The 19391-nt window shown below is 39.8% G+C and overlaps 1 long non-coding RNA gene across 1 annotated transcript in view; it reads left to right on the forward strand.

Annotated features, from left to right (window-relative positions):
- The first annotated feature begins 288 nt into the window (after positions 1–288).
- LOC123974456 overlaps positions 289–19391 on the forward strand; it is a 153233-nt gene continuing 134130 nt past the window's right edge. Inside the window, exons 1-3 of the long non-coding RNA XR_006825854.1 lie at positions 289–1540; positions 2504–2537; positions 2779–2941. This is a non-coding gene — a long non-coding RNA (uncharacterized LOC123974456). The remainder of the gene's footprint in view (positions 1541–2503; positions 2538–2778; positions 2942–19391) is intronic.

The raw sequence follows: 19391 nt of genomic DNA on the forward strand, positions 1-19391 counted from the left end.
GTTCTTTTCTGTACTTGTGTTCTTGTGGACTTGTGAAACGTCATCAGTCGCAGCCAAAGTACTGTTCCAATTCAAAAGTCCGCGTCTAGCCAAGTACAGTCAAATACGCGGATGTGTTCTCGCTCCGCCCATTTTACCGAGCCCGCATCGGTGGTGACTTGTGTGGACTTCGGATAGCCAGATATCCCAGAATGCATTTCGCCGCCAAAAAGCGGAAATGTCGGAGGAGAAAACTCACAACTGTAACTTATAATACTGCAGTTCTTGTGTCACATATAGTAGTTGTAAGAGTTTTTTATGCAGGAATATAGTTGTTTAAACTCCAAATATGTGGTTGATTTCTCACGAGAGAGCTGATTTAAAAAATTGCTACGATGTTTTCGGAGATGTGAGGTCCCGCCCGCTAACGGGCCCGGCTGTCATCAAGTCCGTTGCTGTTCCAATTGCTGAATGACTGACTGCGTGCTCCCGTTCCTAGGAGTTTGTACTCCCGAGCCGAACTTGCCAAGTCCTAGCTTTAAAGTACAGAAGTTTGAACATGGCGAACTTGGCATTGAGAAACAGCCCACGTTTTCAGAAAATTCAAGATGGCTACCTGATGCGAGGGAGACGAATTAACGGAGCATTTAACAAAAGTTTATTCCAATATTTATTCGCAGCGCTGTGAAAGAACTGTTTTTGTGTTCTTTAACTTATATTTTACAAACGTGTGTACTATGGCAGGACCGCTTCAGGATGTAGAGGCAGTTTGGTGCTTTACTGTTATGCAAACGTTAACGGACGTTAGCTCCAAAGTAACGTTGTGTCTGAGCTTTCGCCTGACAGTCGGCAGAGAATGCACTTTGGTCTTGTGAGTGAAAAAGTTTATCTAATTTTGGCTCTGTTGTCAGGTTACGTTTACAGAAAGGCTAACGTTAATTAGAAGTAAGCTAGCTCACATTGAGGTAAGGTTAACTTTGCACTGTTGTCATCTGCTGTCAGTCAGTTAACTGTGGAGACAGTCAACCTCTGCGTTTGTTTATAAGCTGTTCCTGAAATAGTGTTGATGCATGGCTAAAAGTTTAGTTTTATTAGCTGTGAACCTAATGATTCTCCTCAGCCCTTCTATTGCAGAAACTAGTTGCTTCGTCTGAAGTGGCTGTAACGTTAATATGTATTTGTAAAGGAGTATTTTTCCACTGTGGTAATGAAACCTTTTAACTGGTGAAGAATGCTCAGTTTTCATTGAAACTATTTTATCATTTGTTCATTTTGGAAGATGTTTGTGGTAACCTTACGTTGACATGAGTTGCATTATTATAGGGCTGAAACGATTTATCGATTAAATCAATAACATCGATTAATAAAATGCTGAAGAGAGGAAAGAGAGAGGAAATAGCGAGGGACAAAGAAGAAAGTGTCCAAAGTATCGGATTATTTCAAATTAAAGAAAACAACAACTCTGTAATGTTACCATCCGTCCACCTTAAAACAAAACTGATGTCGCCTCGGCAACCTGATCAGAAACCAGCTGGTGTTCTGCCAGTGGACCACAGACAAGGTAACAGTAACAGCAACTTTAGCATTTAACTGAAATCATGATTGATTGCTGAGTTGAAGGCTAGCCAAAGTAAGCCGCAGTCCTCAGCTGAAAATGTACACACGTGCGTTTGTTGGGCTGTGAGTTGTAACCTCACAGTCGTGTTAACTGGGTGTCGGGGAGCTGCACCTTTTAACTCCCCTCCAGCTCTCTCTGTAGCTCAGACAATCTGCTACCTGCAAGTGCTAATCCATCCTTCACCCAGAATCTTTGTCTTTATAATTGCCATCTTTATAACAAACAACAGCTGTTTCGTGTGCCGCCAAGCAAAAGTACTTCTTAAACGACGCATTGATGAATCGTTGAAATAATCTATTGAAGCTTCGAATACTAAAATCATCGTTAGCTGCAGCCCTACATTATTACACAAAAGAGTGTGTGTTATTTAGCATAGTCTCAGATATTAATGGGATGGACAAAATAACAGAAGCACCTGTCCATGCGATAACGTTACAAATTACCAGCAGCACAACTGCAGTTTCCAAGATGATCATACAGTCGAATCAACAACTCTCTGAAAGAGTTTCATCCAAAACTGAACATTATCATTGTTATGGAGGATTTATAGCAGGAATGTTGTATTACTGCATTACGTTTTAGTTAGATATAACTATTGAACTGGTAACTTACTCTTACAGACTAAATACATTTCTCACAACATTAAACTATTACAGTATCACATGTTTGTGAGAAGTGTTTACATGGCCATTATTTTATAAACTAATAAAAAGTTGGTGTTCATATATTGTGTGCCCATTAATGACTATAGAGAGTGCTGCTAAAGGGATTTCATCATGCCCATAATCACCTGACTTGCGTCAGTAAGTGAAATGATAAAATATAGTATTATAAAAAATCAGCTATTGATGATGTTCTTGTTGACTGGACTAATGGGAGTTCTTTGTGTTTTATCTGCTCCTGCAGGATTAAGTATTGAGTGACACAACAGCTATCCAAGGTATGTTTTCAATTTGCACATCACTGCATAAGAGTTAGTATATTTCTTTTCAATTATTCAAGATTATAGACTTCATGCATTTTATACTGCATAGATTTGAAAGACTTGAGTTAAGGTATTTAAAGGAACATACAAGCACCATTTGAACTTACTAGGATGCTTTCTTATTAAAAGAAAATTCCCTTAGTGGTAACAACATTAATCTACATACATTTATGTGTTTGTGTTTGTATCTCTGCAGGTGTTTTCTGAGTTCCATTGTCATCATTACTAATGTTGAAGCTATAGAGCCAATTCAATTGTGAGCTTGACACCACAGCTGATTGTCCTGTCCAGATGGAGGGCCTCACAGATGGGCAAGACGGCAGAGGCACTGCGGAGATCCTAGGATTTATGACCTCCAGGTAAGTGTAAGATTAATTTTGCCATAGCCACAATGTAGATCACATAATGTGTGGTCATGACAGATTAGGACATCTCTGAAATACAGTTATTCTGAATTTGTGATGATTATTACAGACAGAGAGAGATGTAGTGTAGGCCTCCTCCACACGCAGATCCATCCAGAAGTTGTTAACATGGAATCTGGGCTAAACAGGTTCAAAACGCGGGCTGTGTTTTTTTTGGCTATAAAACATACTGCTGACAAACCACGTGTCAGTGTTTGTCCCTGTATGATACAGCGAGAGAAAATCAGAAAGCTGTTGAGCTGTTGTGTGTGTGCGGGATTGAGGGTTGTGCGTTGTGTGTGTGTAAGAAACAGAAGTGTAGGTGCGTGTGCAAATATCAAAATCACCAAATCTAAAATCAAAAACCTACCTAGTGAATAACTAGAATACTGGGGTCCAGCCCTACTGCACTGGCTTCCAAATAACTTTTGTCATGTTGTAAGTTTTGTCTTATAGGTAGTTGCAGCTGGATGGATTTATTATTAGGGCCTGAGCATGAAACGTGTGAGGTCCCTATTGAAATTGAAGGGATTTTTTTTTTCTTCTGCAAAGTAACCTCAATTTTGGGGGCCTAAACATACTCAAACTCACCAAACTTTGCACATAACTTTGCGGTGAAAAATTTCATATTTTATGAGTTTCGCGTATGGGCGTGGCAAAATGGCTCGCTAGCGCCCCCTACAGAGCAGCCCCCGGACAAAGTTTCACTTACGTGTATGAAATTTCTGTGGTAGGTGTATCATGGCCAGATGTACAAGAAAGCCTCTTGGAGCGATGCCCGACACCCAACAGGAAGTCGGCCATTTTGGATTTAATGGTCATTTTTGGCGATTTACACACTCCGTACTTTAACGAACTCCTCCTAGGGATTTAGTCCGACCGACTTCAAATTTCTGCTGTTCCTTCTAAAGGCACTGATGATGAAAAGTTATTCAAACGGTTATTACCAGTCGACCAGCTTGCCCGGGGCGTGTCGTCAAAAATCCATGATTCGCCATGAAACAGGAAGTTCTTATAACTTCGGTATACATGCTCACATCTGCACCAAATTTGAAATGTATAATAAGAGTCCCGCCCTGAAATACATCCATATGCCAATTTTCACTCAAATTAGTAGCGCCACCTGCTGGCAACAGGAAATGACACGTTTTACGCTGTAATGTAGGTTGTTGTTTTCAGGTTGGACAAATCAACTTCATAAATGTCCCAGAAAACACATTGTTGTAAAACTTGTGAGTTTGCAGTTGGGTAGCGTGAGGGTAGAGTGGCGGCAAAGTTCCATGCTTCGCCACGACACAGGAGGTTGTTGTAACTTGACTGTACAAGGTCAGATCTGTACCAAATTTTACATGTTTAATAAGAGTCCTGCCCTGAACACATGTACATCCCACTATTCACTCACAGTCACAGTGCCACCAGCTGGCAACACGAAGCAGCCCCGTGGCACGTTTCACCTACATGTATGAAATTTCTGTGGCACATGTATCATGTCCAGACGTACCAAAAAGCCTCCTTGCCTTAATGTACTGAAAAAACATTTGTATAATGTCAATCTAGAAACAACATGATGTACACGTGAGACGCATTCTGGCCCTTCGTGCCCTCCCAGTGGACGTGCGAGAGGATGACTGATTTTTTCAAGACCCGCAATGTAAGTCCTCAGTATACTCACACACAATGTCAATATCAATGAAATGTACTATGGGAAACCAACGTTAATGCCTCTTCCAGCATTTGACAGACTGACAGACTTCACTCCGTAAAAAACTTGGTAGCCTATTACATTACAAATCGCCGTGGATATTTTACAATTAAGACCAGGTAAAGCAGCAGTCAACACACAGGGTGCAGATGTTGGTTTCGGTTATTTTGAAAGGCATGTTATTAACAAGCTGGCACGCAGCTCACCTGCTGCGGTGATAACTGATCGTGGGTAGGTTTGGACCGAGAGGTCCAAATCTAATTCATAGATTTTTTCTTCTAGTCTATCTCAATAAAATGATAAAATGTGATTTGTACAATAAAAGAGTTATTGGTGCTTTCAGTTTGTGGGGAGCACCAATGAAGCAATGCATTGACTTGCAACCTGTCTTTTAAAATTATCCTCATAATTGGATTGTTTGTATTTTACAGTGCAATGATGAACCAGATATATCTGACACGCCTGTGGCTCTCCTCACTGGTCACTGATGACGCCCCTGCTGCGGTCCACTTCAACCCTGAGAGCGTTTCTGTTGTAATTGAATAGGAAATTGTGATTGACTATCCAAAGAAACTAATTTACACATTAAGCTTTGTTCAGCAAATAATAATGTCTTGATGATAGCAAACCACTGAAGCTGTGCCTAAAAGTACTTGTTGAAAGAAGTTTGAATGCACTCATGTACATAAACATTCTTTCTTTCAAATGTTGTTTATGTTTCAATCTGTCCTAAAAAGATGTGGGAAATAGGCAAAAATATTGAATTGTACTTTTAATTTGACATGTTTTTTGTTTTTTTTAAGTTCAATCAGTTGCCAGAAATATTTTAAGTTCTGGGGTAAATTATTTGAGTATGTGGAAATCAATGTTTTTGAGTTAGTAGTAATTGAAGATATTGAACAAGAAACTAATAAATATCAAGTTTATTGAACATGAAACACTGGGTTTTCACTGTCAAATGAATATTTTAGAGTTGCATTAACTATAAATATTTGAGTTATGTTAATCAGTAATTTTATCTAACAGTAATCAAAAAGTATATGTAACCAAACTCCAAATATTTAAGTTCTGGAAACTTTTGACTTTTGAGTTTATAAACTCAAAAAAATTGTGGCAACTGATTGCCTTAATTTTTTTGAGTACCACTTACTTATGGAGGATTGATCCTGAGATACAGAAATAAACATCCGATTAAATGCACAAAAAAATAAAGTAAATAAATGTAGGCAGTAATTAAATTATATAAGGAGACATAAATGTATCTATTTTAATTAGCTTCTTTACTTATTCACCTTTGTAATAATTACCTTATTTATTTACTGTCTGTTATAATCTTCAACTTTATTTATTAATTACTTCTTTTTTAAATGTATTTATTTATGTGTGTTTTAATATTTTTGTCTGTTTTATTCTTCCGTCGCATTTTCTACCCTATTTATTTCCCCAATGGTATTTATTTCTGCCTGTCCTTTTTACATTTCTCTATGCATTTCTGCCTCATTATGCAAATGAGGAGGGGCTGTGTCTCAAGGGGTGAACTTCTCTCCTATTGGTGGACCAGTCAGACGGGAGAGCTCTAGGCCTACTCTACCTGCACACATCAACAAGCTTGCTCCTCACACAGTCAGATGGCTTCCATCAGTGCGCTGAAGTGTTTACTACCAGCCATGTCTTCCTTCTGTTTGTTGACACTTTGCACTTTAGCAACATAGCCCCATGTCAACTCGTGGACAAACTTGTAGTTGGGAGTAGGTGCAGAGCGTAATAGAAGTTTGGTCTGATGACCATATTAGGGCCCAACATTCGAAAACACTCAAGAACAGCGAAATCTTCGCATGGTTTAGCAAACAGCTCAGGGAAAGAGTAGTTCGTTCAAAGACACATCTGGCCAGTGAGTGAATGTTGTCGCGTGACTTTTGTTGCTGCATTTTGGTTTGTTTAAAAAAAAAAAAAAGAAAAAGTAAAAAGAACTGTCTGAAACGGCTGAAGAATGCTAGAGTGTATAATTTTTTGCCCTTGGACCCAATGAACCGAATTACAGATGTGAAACCCTACTTAGATACTTAATGGCAGAATGAGTAGGATTTCGGTTTCAATGTCTGTTGCTGTTGGGAGCTAGAGAGTGAATGAATAGATGGAGGGGTGTCAGAGAAATAAAACATTATTGTCTGATTGTTTCACAGCAGTTACATTATAAAGCACAAAAAAACACAGCCACGCCTCCACACAACCCTGCGGGAAGGTGCTGCACTGTCAGATTTTGTGTCTGTTGGTGGCCTCTGGCTCTGCCTGGCCCTCAATCTGACCCACAGACCTGCAGCTCTACATCCATGACACAGACAGAGAGCAGAGACCCCTGTTATTGGCTGAGCACCACATACCCACGGCCTAAAAGTTGAAGCCCAGAAATTCCCTGAACACACCAAAATAATAAAATAATAAAAACTATAAAATAAAGGCAGAGGGCATGGTCTCTGCAGATACAGACACCGCCACACGCTTCTAGTCTGTCATAAGTGATGATTGAGAGGGATTATTTTTGTATGAGTCTGTACATTGTTTTTTAGGTAAATCCTACCCATTCTGCCTTTAAGCTTTCTCTACTGTTGACTTTGAGGAGTTATTCCTTATTCTGGACTTCTATAATGGATTTTACAGTAACTAAAGCAATTTAATTAATACGTGTTTTCTCATTTTGAGTAGCAGCCGTAATGTTCCAACTATCAAAACTGCCAAAATCAGAGTTAATTACAGCACAAATTGTTGATAACTCCCTCATGTGTAATTATTGAGGCGTTTGTCTTTAGAAAATGAGAGGCTTTAGAGCATAATGTGGTTTCAGAGGAGGGCACATGGTGGGAAATAGAAGTTTAACTTTTTTTTTCTGAACTGCACAACTGTAGAGTAATGGTTCCCAACATTATTTGACGTATGCCCACGAAAGCCCTGTCAGATGGACCATACAATTAATGTTAGTTTGGTTAAGTTGGCATTTGTACTACACTCACAGTGGCAGAAGCTGGATGTTTCAACCATCTATCCATTGCTTTTAGTTCCCTATGTTTTATCCTATTTTTCCCTCCCTGGAGTTTCTGCCTGTCACCTCCTGGATCAATTATAAGATCACTGGTGACTCCTCTACACGCCTGAGGATCATTATACAATTCAACCCTGCAGTATTTAAACCCCGGGTCTGCACTTCATTCTTCCTCATATTGGCCATCCACTTTACGTTGTGGTCTTGAACTTGTTTAATCTTGTTACCTGATGATTTGCCTTTTTTTGCTTAAAGGTTTTGGTCTGAGACAGAAGGAACGCAGTCTGTCAGCATTGCTTAGTGTTTTAGCCTGTTTTTCCGCCACTTGCCTGCCTCATGCCACCTGCCTGCTCGCTCACAGCGACTGCCAGCAGGATTCACTCTTTTGCACATTTTTGTTGAAGGTGTTAATAATTCTACTGTGATCTCCCTTTACCCTTGCAATAGGGTCCAGAAGAATAATAGAACCTAACATCTAACTATTTCAACCATTTATCCATCCATTGCTTTTATCTAGCTATTTCAATTGTTTATCCGTTGAGCGCTTGTGCGGTGAAACCCTTACAAATAGTTCAGAATGCAGCAGCGCGTCTGGTTTTTGATCAGCCCAAAAGGACTCCTGTCACTCCATTACTCAGTGACCTCCACTGGCTCCCCGTGGCCTCCAGAATCAAATTCAAGTCACTAATGCTGCATACAGAGTAACTACTGGGTCTGCACCCATCTATCCCAGTCCTGGCTGTTCTCATCTGTGACACCACGATGGTAGAACGAGCTACCACACGCCATCAGAGCAGGGGCGTCCCTCTCTAACTTCAAGAAGCTCTTGAAAACACATCTCTTCCGAGAACACTTCCTCTTATAACACCTCTAACTCCTAACCTCTAACATGCACTTCCTTGGCTCTTCTTCTTCTATCCCCTACAATTATCTAGTATTGATTGATTGCACTTTTTTGTTTTGATTGCACTTTTTGTTAACTCTTCCTTCCCTAGGTATTTACCCCATTGATGTGATATGCACTATGAGCTCTTACTAGTATTTATTGCTGCTCTTACTAGTATGTATTGTCAGTTGTAGATCTGTATTTGATGCTCTGTTGATGCTTGTATGTTGTTCCTCAAATGTAAGTTTCTTTGGATAAAAGCGTCTGCCAAATGAGTAAATGTAAATGTAATCCGTTACTTTTAGCTAACTTGTCTGCTCACTTGCGAACTACTTTACACATACCATCAATCACAACATAGGTCTGTGTTACACTTGACTCAGTGTGGATATAAATGTAAATGTGAATGTAAATTCTGTTTTTTCAAATGCGTGGAGCTACTCCACAATCCTTCCACATACCCCTGCAGTTACCTCCTGGGGTACAAGTACCCCTGATTGGGAATCGTTGCTTTAGAGGCTGCACAGATAAACTGAAATTGAAATAGCTAGAGAAAAGCAATGGATGGATAAATGGTTTCATGAGAAGAAGACCCAATTTATTAAATAACACTAAGATAAAAACATGATCACAGATTTGTTCATTAGAAAGATACTTTTGAAATCCAAGTCATTTTTAAAAGTCAAAACAAGGTATAATGAATAATGCAATGAGTTTTATTGAGATGTGTAAATTTTACACTGGCTGACACACTGAATATTAACTAATCAGTGCAATTAGAATTAGGAATATCCATCTTTGAATAATCTGTGTAAATTCTGTTTACTGAGTTTTAACAAATGTCTTTATCATTTGGAGAAAAATCCTATAAGATTGTATAGTATATAATATTGATAGTCCCTCAGGTGATTTCATCACGAAGGGCAAGTATGCCTGTGCATTATCATCTTCAGGCTACTGGATCTGGACTGTTTCCATTTAAATTATGACTGCCCTCTTATTTCACATATGCTGTCACCGCAGGCAAACACCACAAACCTATATTTCCCAGTATCTACTAAATCTTTGCAGACATGCCTGTTCTGCCATACCTGTCTCCATGATAGTATACAGTATAATGACCTAGAGAACTTTTCATAAGAAAGTTACAAAAGTGCTTAACAATTGAGAAAGATAAAGAACTGACTGGATAAAATGCAAGAGGATTAATCCAACTTTTCAGCAATAAATTAATTCATGCAGTGAACAGACGTAAGACAAGTAGAATAACAATAAGCACAAATTCAGTAATATTGAAGATGAATATAAATAAAATAAAATAAAAAGGGATATGAAAGTGATATGAAAGATGAGATTTAAAAGACGATTTTGACTCTGCCAGACAAGTTGGCTTACAAATAATCAGTAAAACCTTGAAATCAATTATAATATTGTGTAGATATCCTTCAACATGGTAGATATATCCTTTTATTAGTTTTAGTTGCTTGGTCAGGTTACCAAAGATAGCAGGGAAAAGAGAGAAAGACATTTAATCTTCTATTTCTCAATGAAATTCGGGATAGGTGGCTGATGATGGACATTTTCATTTTTAAAGACAAATATATTATAAAGTGGATGGATAGGCCAATTTGGCAAAAACTCAGATCTATAAACAAGCATTTATTTTTCTCATTTCAAACACAGGATTGCTTTTAACATCCAATCCTTAATGCTTGTGTTAAGTTAAGACCGTTAAGTAGCTTCATTAAGCCTTACTGACAAATGCAGCTAGTCATAGTCAACATATAGTGAAAGCTGATAATATGTAACCTAATTAATTAAGTTAATTAATTAAGTGCATACATAGGGAATAATATTGGTGGGAATTGAACCTTTCACCACACTGAAATACAAACAGTCTCAAGACAGTATAACCTGCAAATGCTTCATTGAAGCTTAAGTAGCAATTACAATGAGTACTTCTGCTAGTGATACAAACCAGGTTAAATACTGATTTATTTCCAACTCTTTTTGAGAGTTGAGTTGACTCAGTCCTTCTCTGGAAATGATCCGGCTGTCTGTAGAAAAGAGAGAGAGTAAAAGGGGAGACCAAACATGGCAGTACTGGGAAAAACTGTGGAAAAGAATTTAAAAGACAGAGATGTCGACAACAGAGCGCAACTTGAGGTTCATAGATTTGTTTTGGTATTATACTATATGTGGGAAATGTGTTTATTTGTTCAGCCCTAAACCGATTTAGAGTGTCGTACTCAAGCTGAGAGTGTGTTGCTGAAGTACAGAGGGATGAGAAAAGGCTGTGTTTGGCCCATACATCTTTAATCTGCCTGGCAGAGTTTACCACTTTTTATTTGGATATTCTACACTCCTTTCAAGGGAACAAATCTTTTTTTTTCTTCATGGGGGAATTGATTCCCGTTTTTTTTCAATCAAAGGTTGAAGAAACAAACCATTTGGGAAACAAGATGCAGAATCTGCAGCCATGCAGATGTTCTAAAGCCTAGTTCACACATGATTTTAAGCCCAATTTGCTGGTCGGTGAGCTTGGCGACCGTCAGGCTGTGTCAGGGATAAATCAGCGATCGATCAGCGGTTACCAGTGGTTATGTGTGAACTACTCAAGGACGCATCAAAACGCCTCCCCGACGCATGCCATATATCTGGAGGAGTCGGCCAACTCAACATCCACATCCAACCAATGAGAGCAGGCAGCTGGCAGAACAGGCAACTACTTTTTTACTCGCCTCCAGCTCTCTCTGTAGCTCAGACGATCCCTACTACCTGCGTGTGCTAATCCATTCTTTCACCCATATTTGTCTTTATAATTGCTATCTTTATAATAACAAACAACAGCTGTTTCATGTGTAGGTTCGCGTCATTTCCCGTTTCACATTTCACATGTGTTTTCTTCACAAAAGGTGGTTTGGAGAACAGCGTTGGGTGATACAGCCGCTGTCAGCTCGCGTAGTGTGTGACCCCCTGTCACCGATCAGTCACGTAGTGTGAATGCCACAACGATTTCAAGTCTCCCGTCACAAGACGGCAAGTTGTGTACTGTGAACAGCCTTAAGGGTGAGGCTGTATTTAGACACAGTGCTTTGAGCTAAATGCTAATGTCAACATGCTTAGATTGGCAGTGGCAAACATGCTGATGTTTAGCATGTCAAAACCACCTTTTTGTAGATTTAATTTATTTTGTTTTTATTAGATAACTTTTTTCTTTTTAGCCATTTTTGCGAGAGAGAGAGAGAGGATGACATGCAGCAAAGGCAGCAATCTAGGGCTGCTGCTACGCACTAAACCAGGTGAGCTACCAGGGCGCCTTTGGATTTCACTTAGCAAACATTACAATTTTGTTGCATGTATGGTATTTTATTGCAAAAACAACAAGATACACATTTATTATTTTATATCCATATACACAGAATAATTTCTATGTGGTTGTAGCTGTTTTAGCTAAATAATATTTCGTGCCATTTTTAATGCTTATATAACTGTGAAATATTAGGACATTATACTTGTCACACCTCTTTTAGGGTGTCACATGCTGCTAAATAGCATTCAGTGTAATATGACACACCTACCATTGCGATTACACTGTTATTTAGAGTTGGCGCCCAGGTTGTATTTCTGTTGTGTTCTCTACCTTCTGTGTATTAAATCCCATTCTGCTCACAGCGCTTCTCTGATTTACTTAAAGATACAGCGGGTGTTACTCACGAGCTCCATCTTCGTGGCCTCAGGCGGACATCGGCCAGCTACAAACAAGCCAAACTGGCCTACAACTCGATTTAACCCTGGCACTCAATTTCACAATCACCTAATATGTGGAGTCAGGTGATGACGGGGAGCTCAATCTTGTGAAGCTACACACTTAATGGTACATTTCACTGTCGGCAAACATGCTAGCGGTGCAGCAAGGGTGACTTCGGGCGAGAGAGAAAGTGATTAGAGAGGTCGTGGAGAAGTCAGAAAAGACAACATGGGGTAACAAAGGGCAAAGAACAGAGTGTGAATGTGTTGATGGTGTCTTTGGACCTTTAAGTGTGAAATTTGCCATCAATGCTGTAGTTTAACTACTGAAATTAAAGACACAAATGTACACAACACAGCTGTGCATGTATGTCATGTACCAGTTTAACACAGAATATTAATATTATATAAATAATATTTCTCATTATGGAATCCTGTACTCTGTCTCATCCTGATCCCAGATAAACTTCTGTTGCATGCACACAGTGTTACTGTGCTGAAGCGCCCCATTGAAGGAGGCTGCTGTGCAACAGCCACCTTTTTAAATATGCGGAATGCTTTCAATTAAAGCGTGCTTTAGAGCTGCCTAAGTGGGATTTATGCTGCCGGGCTTCATCAGTGTGTGTGTATGCTCTCCGGGACGGATTAAGGCCCAATGCACAGTTTTAATCTCTGATACAGATTATCACTCGGGTTTCTACGAAAGGCTTCACTACTGTCAGATACAGTATCAGTGGTAGTGGATGTCCGTTACATTCAGGGTTCTACATGCTTACCTTTAATTCGTGGCCAGTGCTTATAACATCCAAACATGTGGATTATTTCTCTACCATTTCTGTCTAACAATCCCTCCTGCTTCTTTCTTTTCTTCTACCAAACACCTAGATGTGAGAAAGACCGGAAAGGAGTGAAAGAGATGAGACGTCATGAAACCCGACACTTATTTAACTCTTATTAACACGTCCTTGTTAACAACTTCTTGCAACAGCTACAGGAGGAGATTTTCACACATTTACACACTTGCAGCGGGGAGCTGCGCACCATGACCAGCCACTTGCCTATTGAGTCTTGAACTGACTTTACCTGTACCAAAATTTTTCCTCACTTGCATGCATATTATTTTGTTGGTTGTTTTGCACCAGGCTTTTATAACTGTTCTTATATTGTATCCATGTTCTTGTAGCTGCCGTTCTTTATTTCCGCATTCTGTCTGTGCTCTGCCTTGCTCAAAGACACGTCAACCATAGTTGCTAAGCTACTACAGAGTATTATTCATTCCCTCCACCTGCCCAGGTTTCCCTAGCCACTCCAGGGCTTCAGAGCAGCAATTGTCCTGTCACCAGGCCACTTTTCCAACCATTAGGCTCCCAAGTCACGGTCTATTTCCTGACTGCGTATAGAGATTTGCTGGTTGGATGGAAGTGTACTCAACAGGCTTTCAGTGCAGGCTGACCTACTGGCTTCCATAGCATGAGCAGAAAGCTTAGCTAATAGTCTGTTTGCCAAGCCAAAGCTTGGATAACACATTTAGTGATTGCTATATTATTGATTATTTTTCATTTTAGTGCATTATTGTTTTATGTAGTTTCTCTGTGAAGCATTGCTAAAGTAGTTTTTGTAGATGATTCTTTTTTAAATTTTTAATACAGAAGTTATTTGTAACAGATTTATTTTGCATGTTAGCATGCTGATGTTAACATTTAGCTCAAAGCATTACTGTGTCTAAGGTTATCAGAATTGATCTCTGTCTATATTGAAGCGACTGAAAACGCACATGTAGTGGGCATTCACGTACACTGTGCATGTGTGTGCCGGTGTAAAACAGGAAGCAGATTGTCTACTCCGCACCTGCAGAAGATTCAGCGAAAGAAGAAAGTACAGATGAACAAAGAATAGCAATGGTAAATAAGTGTGAATGTAGCGGAGTACAGCCTTGCAGAGCTGTGAGCATGGCCGTAGACCGTAATATTTAGTCCACTCTTAAATACTCCGCCCATAGATCATCTACAAAACACATGCAGCTAAAAACATTTCAAGAATATATTTTTTGAAGTTAGTTGTCGCCAAGATTGCAATTTTGTACTATTCAGTGCAGATTATAATGCTGTTAACACAGGATAAGAGCAGGTTTGATTACATGTACAGTGTATGCATGTGGAACTGCATGCAACACAGATTTTAACATGAGCACAGACACTTACGTACATGACATGTTTTTATTCCACCCACATCCCTTCTCTTACTCCTACACACACACACACACACACACACACACACACACACCCTCACAGGTTTGTCATCATAGCGCGGTTGGAGTCTGTTTCATTTCAATCCATCAAATGAACTGTTCAAAAGCATTTAACCATTAAAAATATTGGCAAATCCGCCGACAAATCACTGAAAATGAATTTTACCCCTCCCAGGTAGTCTGAGGCAGCCCTCCTTATCTGCAGTGTAAATGCACACAGTGGGTCGCTTTAGCCTATATATGTGTACATGACGCACATGGGTAGTAATAATCTGTCAACTATCATCACTATCAGCTATGTTGCTGTCGAATCCCTCTGGGATCACATACACACTCACACGTGCACGTACACTCAAAGGCACGAGAGATGAGCGACACAGCTGCTCGGGAGAGACAGCGAAGGCTGGGGATTACTAAGGGTTACCCACTGTGAGTGTGTGTGTGTGTGTGTGTGTGTGTGCGTTCTTGTGGCTCCATCTGTATGAGGACCAAATGTCCTCACAAGAAGAGCGATTTAGAGTTTGTCAATTTTGCTAGCCCTGGCCCCTCTTTCTTTCTCTCTCTCTGCAAGTGTATGTGTGTGTGTGTGTGTGTGTGTGTGTGTGTGTGTGTGTGAAAGACCTTGACCTGTTAGTGTAATGTGCATTCTCCCGCCTCATCTCTAGCCATCCATCAGTGATATGTACTGCATAGCCCTTCAGATAAACACCTGATGAGATGAAATATTGATTTCCCTACTTCTCTCTCTCTCTGTCTCTCTCTTTCTCAAACACTCACGCAAACACCTACACAGTGTTCCCTCCCACCTAATAAAACTCTAACCTCACAGCCGATGTCACAGCTTCTGTGTACTCTGGAGTCATAGAGTATGCTGTTAAAATGATTTGCGTGTGGTGACTGCAGTAATTCATCACTGGTTTCTATATGTTTTACAAATTTCACATAGAATAGAAATTGAAAGAGGCATTTATCCTAAGGAATGTTGTGGTTTGACTATACTTTAAGCACTACTGGGAAACAGGTGCTAATGTATTTACCACAAAACTTTATGAATTAAGTGCTGGTGAATCAACGGGCTCACAGAATTTGGACTTGGAAAAGGCTTTTGAATGTGCTGCCCAACACATCCTGTGGGAGTACAGACTCCAAGTGTCACTAATGCAAGCCATTTGTTGAGTTGAGTCTCCTTGACACAAAGGCAAAGTACATTTAAGGTGGACAACAGAGTCACCTTAAGCTTACCATTCTCTTTTCTCTTTGTGACATTCAAAGCATATAAAAGGTGCAGCTGAGGTCTGGAGAGAGTCCAGTTCACTGACATTGGAGTGTTATCTGCTCTTTGCTGATGACGCTCTCCTCCTGGCTTCAATGAACCATGATCACTGATGTGTGTGGGGGAATTTTCCTTAGGGGGCTCAGTGTGGGTAAAGGGTGAGGTATGGGTCATATACATGTCACGTTCAGGTCACTTGCAGACATAGTAGTAGAACGACATCTGTCTCCCTGGCAATAGGTCTTGCCACTGTCTCTCTCTGTATGTGCATGGCGACGGCTGGGTAGATTAATGAGCCATTGTCTAAGCAGCCGGGGACCGGAGATATGGTGTATGCTTCAATCTTAGATGTTTACAGACTGACTGTTTCCGCTTAGAATGTAATACATGAGACGTAATCACAACAAGACTATTTATTTGGGGTGGGGGTATTTTGGCAATAGGGGAGGGAGATACAACCTTTAAATTTGATTATCCGGAAAGTTATCTGGATAATAAATAATCCGATCTTGCTTTTGTGTTTACCTCTGGAATTTTTAATGCATTCTCGTTATCCACACTGAGATCGGCTTTCTGTCCTCCAGAGCACTACCTGCATGTGAATAATTTTAGGTGGGGGCAAATCCACCCCATAGTCCCTTAAGAAAATCACATAGTTTTGTGAGTTGTTCAGCTAAGGGAAACTTTATAAAGTTTGTGAAATGCTGCCTATGACAAATTCTTAATTATTAGTCCCTCTTGTAAATTCAGCAAACATAACACATGAAGTTATTCCTTTCTTTTTAAAAAGTAGATAGTGTCAGTTTGTCCCTGTGTGTTGCAGTACCGGCGAGTAAGCTACTCTGTAACTAAATAAATTAAATGCCAGCAGATCAGTTGCAGAGATGAATGCAACACACACCACCTCACACACAGAGTTATTTCTTACTGTATATCCTTCATTTCCCACCTGTATTGCTGTATTTTTTTTTACACAGTTCTGTTGAATAACACATCTTTTGGCTTGTTCATGGCACAGAAAAGATGCATTATCAGTCATTAGAGGTGCATCTCTTTCAGCCTTCTTGCTTCGCTTGCTATATTTTATATTAGCTAAAAACAAATGTTGTGCAGGATGCCAGCACTTTTTAGATTGTTGTGTACGTCTGTGGTTTACACACTGACGTTAGATCTGAACATAATGCAACCTCCAGATGTGGTCAGACAGATCCCATCACATTCTAACACATTTACACCTTCCACTGTGAGGGGAACCGTCAGGGCCTATTATAATCAAAAAAGTGATCAGTTTTAATTTTAACAGCTACCATGCCAACTAATATTATTCTGACCGCTGCTGTCACTGTGAAACCGGTCATTAATATACACATCATTAATAAGCACGTATCGCCAATGTTGTGTGTGTGTGTGTAGGTTTATTACATTTTGTTGGGTTTGTGTGGTTGGAGGGATGGCTGCATGCACCCACATTTGGCTGTGTGCACACACAGCTTGTGTGATGATGCGATTATCTGTAAGGAGGATTTGCATGTTGCTCAAGAAATGAGCTGTTTGTTTTGGTGATAACTCTCACTCCCTCCATGCTGTTTGCTCGTTGCATTGGATGGACTAAGTTAAGGTCTTATTTTTGCTTCATCATCATTATCATTGTCACAATAACTTTTGCAGTAGCCTAATAAAGGAGAGGACACAGAGACACAAAGTTGGGCTGGTAGTTTTCTGTTAGCTCCCTGTGCCGCGCTCTTTGTAGGTGTTCTGCACAGAGTGATACATGACATGCTGGTTGATCACCCAGCTGGCCTGGCAGTACCTGGGACTCAGCTCGTAAGAGCTGGAGGGAGTTGCTGGGGGGAAACATCAGCCTGCTGCTAATTTCACCACAACCAGGCTAAATGGCAGCTAGAAACTGGATGGAAAGGATTCATCATTTGATCTCATTTTATACGTGCATCAACAAGACTAAGAGTTTACAGCCATGCTAGCAGCTCTGCAAGGTTGTACCCTGGTACAGTGGTGCTTTGCCCTAAATGCCAAACATCAGAAGGCTAACAAGCTCGCAAACATTATACATAGCATTCCAATGCTATGTATAATGTTTGCAATGGTCATCATTTTAGTTTAGATGCTAACATTTGCGAATTAGCACCAAGCAAAAAGTACAGCTGAGGCGGAAGGGAATTTCATTAGTTTGGCAAGAATTTGCTCATCAAGTATTGGACAAATAAAATCCATTTGTAAATGCATACAAAGATGTTGAGGTATTTGCGTCAGGACCAAAGTATATGTGCCGCTATAAATGCCGCGATCAGCTGTACAACAGCATTAGAGACTACGGGTTAACACCACTCTGACCAGCCAGCTTACCACCGATTGCTGAACTATACTATATGTTATACTGTGTTACTACAATTTACCTTATACTACATCTCATATCCCATATATAGAGCACCGTTATATCATATTTGCATTATATTTCTATTATATCTCTATATTGTTAAACACTGAGTACCATTACTTAATCATATCATATATTAGTCTGAAGAACACTATTTAAATAGACTTGCTGACTCTGCCTCTATTAACCACACCACTATCACTTCACCTTGTAATTTTGTCTCCAAATGCTCTTGTATAGTTTCCATTTTTTATATTATTCTTATTTTAGTTTTATATATATCTCATTTATTTCTTTTCACTTTCTCTGTTCAGCCGTGCTTATTTCTGTCCTTGTGCAGCATGGCCTAAAATTCCCAGTTGTTTCTTTTGGTTCTACAGGCGAGAACAATGTTTGGCTTTAAAGTCCATTATGGATCACATATTATTGGTTCTAGTGGTTGCTAATTAATTTACAGTCCACTGTTTATCAAAACTGCTGGACGTTTCAGTGTTCAGTGTCTCTTTGTCCTTGAAGGTTTAAAACTCGGCAGAATGTCAGTTGGACGGTGGTCCTGGCTTGTGGTAGAAAAATTATGAAATTCTTGCGTGAACCAACTTTTAAAGAAACCTGGTTTAGATCCCTCCCTCCCACATAATTTTAGACCAATTTCAAAACTGCCTTTTATTGCAAAGATTCTAGAAAGAATTGGGTCCAAACAGCTGCTCACTGTACTGGAAAATAACAAATTATTTGAAAAGTTTCAGTCTGGTTTTAGGAAGTACCACAGCACTGAGACTGCCTTGCTTAAAGTCACCAATGACCTTTTAATGTCTGCTGATGAAGGCATGTGCTCAGTCCTTGTACTCCTGGACCTTAGTGCTGCTTTTGACACCATTGATCACAACATCATGTTAGACAGACTGAGGCACTGGGTGGGGATCTCTGGTACTGCCCTAGAATGGTTTTCATCCTACCTGTCAAATAGGAAGTTTTGTGTGTCTGTAAACAACTATGTCTCTTCGTTCTGTCCAGTTAAATATGGTGTGCCTCAGGGGTCGGTCTTAGGACCCATTTTGTTTTCCTTGTATCTGCTTCCCCTTGGACATATTATCCATAAACATGGCATTTCTTT

Source organism: Micropterus dolomieu, linkage group LG01 (genome assembly GCF_021292245.1).
Source record: "Micropterus dolomieu isolate WLL.071019.BEF.003 ecotype Adirondacks linkage group LG01, ASM2129224v1, whole genome shotgun sequence".
Lineage (NCBI taxonomy): Eukaryota > Metazoa > Chordata > Actinopteri > Centrarchiformes > Centrarchidae > Micropterus > Micropterus dolomieu.